At 44.7% G+C, this 5608-nt stretch overlaps 1 pseudogene; it reads right to left on the reverse strand.

Moving 5' to 3' along the window:
- Window positions 1-1126: 1126 nt before the first annotated feature.
- Window positions 1127-4429, reverse strand: LOC119341523 (annotated as a pseudogene).
- Between the last annotated feature and the right edge of the window lie 1179 nt (window positions 4430-5608).

Genomic DNA, 5608 nt, shown 5'->3' on the forward strand with positions numbered 1-5608 from the left:
GAGGGCGAGGGCGACGGCGGGCGGCGTCGAGGGCGAGGGCGACGGCGGGCGGCGTCGAGGGCGAGGGCGACGGCGGCAGGCCTTCGGCGCGGCAGAGAAGACGAGAAATGCCCGCGACGGGTCGGGCCCTTGTATTTATAGCCCCCCCCCCTTTAGTCGCGGTTGGGGAGGCGACCCGCGACTAAAGGGCAACCTTTAGTCGCGGTTGGGGAGGCGACCCGCGACTAAAGGGTAACCTTTAGTCGCGGTTGGGGAGGCGACCCGCGACTAAAGGGCTTTTTTGGCGGGTTTTTCGTTCCCGCGCGCAATGACCTTTAGTCGCGGTTGGGCAGGCCAACCGCGACTAAAGGTATTTTTAAAATACTTTTTCTTTTTCAAAATCTTAAAAATACAAATAATATGTTAAAAAATTCAGAAAAATAAAACTAATTCAATTCAATATGTTAAAAACACAAATATTATATCAAAAAATTCAGAAAAATAAAACTAATTCAATTCAAAATTCTAAAAATACAAATAATATATCAAAAAATTAAGAAAAATAAAACTAATTCAATTTAAAATGTTAAAAATACAAATAATATATCAAAAAATTCAGAAAAATAAAACTAATTCAATTCAATATGTTAAAAACACAAATATTATATCAAAAAATTCAGAAAAATAAAACTAATTCAATTCAAAATTCTAAAAATACAAATAATATATCAAAAAATTAAGAAAAATAAAACTAATTCAATTCAAAATGTTAAAAATACAAATAATATATCAAAAAATTCAGAAAAATAAAACTAATTCAATTCAAAATTTTATACGCCTAGGCAGGAGTACGACAGCGACGACAGCAGCGACGACGACGGCGGCAACTTAGAAGGCGACGACTACGAGTACAACGGCGGCGGCTATGAAGACTACGAGTATGCATATTATACGCCTAGGCAGGAGTATGACTAAATCACTCCAAATTTCATGTATCATCAGTGGTATCTCGAATCATTCGAAAATGGACACCAAACACATCACGGGTAATATAATTCACATGATCCATTCAACAAAGTTTGGTACAATAAATTATTACACATCATTTCTTCCCTTGTGTCCCTGCTTGCTTGCGATTGTGCCGTATCCATGGAGCATCCTCATCATTTAACTTAATGCTTGGGTCGGTGTTCACTTTGAAGGGCGGAATTTCAGCAAACATATTATAATCTTCTGACATGTCTGTCTTGTCCTCCACTCCCACGATGTTTCTTTTCCCTGAAAGAACAATGTGGCGCTTTGGATCATCGCATGATGTACTGATCGTTTTCTTATCTTTCCGTTTCCTCGGTTTGCTACTCATGTCCTTCACATAGAAAACCTGAGCGACATCTTTCGCTAGGACGAATGGTTCGTCAAGGTAACCAAGATTGTTGAAATCCACCATTGTCATTCCGTATTGCTGGTCCACCTTTACCCCACCTCCTGTTAGCTTGAACCATTTGCACCGGAACAAAGGGACCTTAAAGGAGGGTCCATAGTCAAGTTCCCATATCTCCTCTATGTAACCATAATATGTGACCTTTTGCCCATTCTCGGTTGCTGCATCAAAGCGGACACCACTGTTTTGGTTGGTGCTCTTTTTATCTTGGGCGATCGTGTAAAACGTATTTCCATTTATCTCGTACCCTTGGAAAGTCGTTATAGTCGAAGATGGTGTCTTGGCCAACATGTACAGCTGATCTACAACATCATTGTCATTCATTAAATGTTTTCTCAACCAACTGCCGAAAGTCTCCATGTGGGCCTTCCTAATCCAGGATTCAGGCTTCCCCGGGTTGTCCGAGCGTAAAATATTCTTGTGTTTCTCAAAGTACGGAGCCACCAAGCTGGAATTGGCCAGTACAGTGTGGTGTGCTTCAGTCAGAGAATGGCCGTCCATACATGTCGTTGATTTCCTTCCGATCGTGCCTTTTCCACTTAGTCTCCCCTCGTGCCGCGATCGAGGAAGACCAATCGGCTTAAGGTCAGGAACAAAGTCAACACAAAACTCAATTACCTCCTCATTTCCATAGCCCTTGGCGATGCTTCCTTCTGGCCTAGCACGGTTACGAACATATTTCTTTAATACTCCCATGAACCTCTCGAAGGGGAACATATTGTGTAGAAATACAGGACCGAGAATGAAAATCTCTTCGACTAGGTGAACCAAGAGGTGCGTCATAATATTGAAGAAGGATGGCGGGAACACCAACTCGAAACTGACAAGACATTGGATCACATCGTTCTGTAACCGTGGTAGATCTTCTGGATTGATTACCTTCTAAGAGATTGCATTGAGGAATGCACATAGCTTCACAATGGCTACTCGAACATTTTCCGGCAGGAGCCCCCTCAAAGCAATCGGAAGCAATTGCGTCATAATCACGTGGCAGTCGTGAGACTTCAGGTTTTGGAACTTTTTCTCCGCCATGTTTATTATTCCCTTTATATTGGACGAGAATCCAGACGGGACCTTCATACTGCTCAGGCATTCAAAAAAGATGACCTTCTCTTCTTTGGTCAGAGCGTAGCTGGCACGACCTTGAAACCATTCCGGATGCCGGTCATCAGGGTCTTTCAAACATTGCTGGTCCTGCCGTGCTTCCTTTGTATCATTTGTCTTCCCATACACGCCCAAGAAGCTTAGGAGGTTCACGCAAATATTCTTCGTAACGTGCATCACGTCGATTGCAGAGCGGACATCTAGGACTTTCCAATATTCTAGCTCCCAGAATATAGATTTCTTCTTCCACATGGCTGCGTGCCCGTCAGCTCCCTTCGGAACTGATTGTCCGCCAGGACCCTTTCCAAAGATGACTTTCAAATCCTTGACCATATCAAATACCTCAGCACCAGTGCGTTCCGCAGGCTTCGACCGGTGATCTGCCTTGCCGTTGTAATGCTTGCCTTTCTTTCTTACTGGATGAATTTTCGGAAGAAATCGACGATGCCCAAGGTACACGTTCTTCTTACAATTTGGCAAATGTACACTTTCAGTCTCATGTAAGCAGTGCGTGCATGCATTGTATCCCTTATTTGACAGTCCCGAAAGGTTACTAAGAGCAGGCCAATCGTTGATGGTTACGAAAAGCAACGCTCATAGGTTAAATTCCTCTTTTTTGTGCTCATCCCACACACGGACACCAGGTCTGCCCCACAGCTGTAAAAGTTCATCAACTAATGGCCTTAGGTACACATCGATGTCGTTGCCGGGTTGCTTCGGACCTTGGATGAGCACTGGCATCATAATGAACTTCCGCTTCATGCACAACCAAGGAGGAAGGTTGTAGATGCATAGAGTCACGGGCCAGGTGCTATGGCTGGAGCTCTGCTCGCCAAAAGGATTCATGCCATCTGTACTTAGACCAAATCTTATGTTCCTTGCGTCAGCTGCAAAATCTTTGAACTCTCTGTCGATCTTTCTCCATTGCGTTCCATCTACGGTGTGTCTCAACTCCCCGTCCGACTTACGGTCCTCTTTGTGCCATCGCAACAACTTGGCATGCTCTTTGTTCCTGAACAGACGTTTCAACCGTGGTATTATAGGAGCATACCACATCACCTTGGCGGGAACCCTCTTCCTGGGTTTCTCGCCCTCAACATCGTCACCAGGGTCATCGCCTCTGATCTTATAACGCAATGCAGTGCATACCGGGCATTCATTCAAATTCTCGTATTCACCGCGGTAGAGGATGCAGTCGTTGATGCATGCATGTATCTTCAGAACCTCTAAACCTAGAGGGCAGACAACCTTCTTTGCTTCGTACGTACTGGCGGGCAACTCGTTATTCTTTGGAAACATATTCTTCAACATTTTCAGCAAGTTTTCAAATGCCGAGTCAGCTACACCTGCCTGTGCCTTCCATTTCAGCAAATCCAGTGTGCAGCCCAGCTTTTTTAGACCATCATCGCATCCGGGGTACAACGACTTTCTGTGATCCTCTAACATGCGATCCAAATTCTCCCTCTCCTTTTCAGTTTCGCAGCGTCTCCGTGCATCAGCAATGGTCCGACCAAGATCATCAACGGTCTCATCACGTGCCTCTTCTTCACCTTCACCTTCACCTTCCCCTTCACCTTCCCCTTCACCTTCCCCTTCACCTTCAGCATCCTCCATGAAAGTATCACCGAAATGAGCAAGATAGCTTTCATCGATGAAATCATCCCCTTCTTCATCTTCTTCCATTATAACCCCTCTTTCTCCATGCTTGGTCCAACAATTATAGCTTGGCATGAAACCGTGCCGAAGCAGGTGCAGGTGAACTTCTCTTGAGGAAGAGTAACCCTTCTGATTCTTATAGTCAACACATGGACAGATAACAAAACCCTTCTGCTTGTTCGCATTAGCCACTACGAGGAAATCTTTCAAACCCGTAGTGAACTCGCGGGAGAGTCGGTTACCGTACATCCATTGCCGATTCATCTGCATTATTATAATATAAAATATATAATTAACCATCATGCATTTGTTAAAGTAACTAGCTATAAACAATAGAAATTAAACAATGAACAACACACATGCATATTTTATCAATGACACACATGCATGAAAGGTTCAAGTTGCTAACCGCGATCGAGGAGGAACCTCAAGTGTGGCTCCAACACTTCATATCATGTTTGTTTCACGCTGTTGGGCATTTCATCAAACACCTTGTGTGCATAAGAGGAACCAAAAGCAAACCTACACCCCCTTGTGAAGAGAAGTGGCACCAAATGGCTAAGTGAGTGCGCTGAACTGGTATGTATAGGGGAGGAGCTTTAGTCGCGGTTGGCCAGGCCAACCGTGACTAAAGGCCTTTGGGCACCTTTAGTCGTGGTTGGCCTGGCCAACCGCGACTAAAGCCCCTCACGTGCACCAGCTGGCCACCGAGCGCCCTGGCCCAAGCCTTTGGTCGCGGTTCGTCTGCCGAACCGTGACTAAAGACTTCATTAGTCGCGGTTCCTATAGTTTCGCGACTAATGGGGCTGGACGGAAGCCTCTTTTTCTACCAGTGAATTTTGCCTCTAGAAAAAACAGGCCTTGGAAAAACTAATATTTCTTGGCCCGACTTAATTAACCAAAGCATGCAGACTTACCATCAATATTATAATAAAACTACCGCATAGCCATCAGCATTGTTGCCTATGTGAACTCCTCGTGCTTCATAGGGTTCATGAGAGAAATGGTCATTGCTTCACTGGTAGCTCTGAGCTCTCGCTTAGATGCTCAGCGACGAGTTCATCCCCGAGCCCCATACCCACCTTATGATCATACAACTTATCAAAGAATATCTCCATGAATCTTTCGCACCACAGACCCCCCCCCCTCCCCCCTCCCCCCCTTTTCTCAAAATCTTCATGCACACTGGGATGCCAGGATAAATTTTACTCCGACCCGAACCGAAGGAGTAAATATACTCCACCGAAACGGGCTCGAGTAAATTTTTTATTGCTCTGTCGCACACGCCCACCTCTGCCCCCCTCCTCCCCGGCCCTCATACGTCTCTAATATATCTATAATTTATGAAGTATTCGTATCATGTTTACAACAATTTTATATGATTTTGGTGTACTTTTATATGATTTTTATGAAACTGACCTAGTGCCC

The sequence above is a fragment of the Triticum dicoccoides genome, chromosome 7B (assembly GCF_002162155.2).
Source record: "Triticum dicoccoides isolate Atlit2015 ecotype Zavitan chromosome 7B, WEW_v2.0, whole genome shotgun sequence".
Classification (NCBI taxonomy): Eukaryota; Viridiplantae; Streptophyta; class Magnoliopsida; order Poales; family Poaceae; genus Triticum; species Triticum dicoccoides.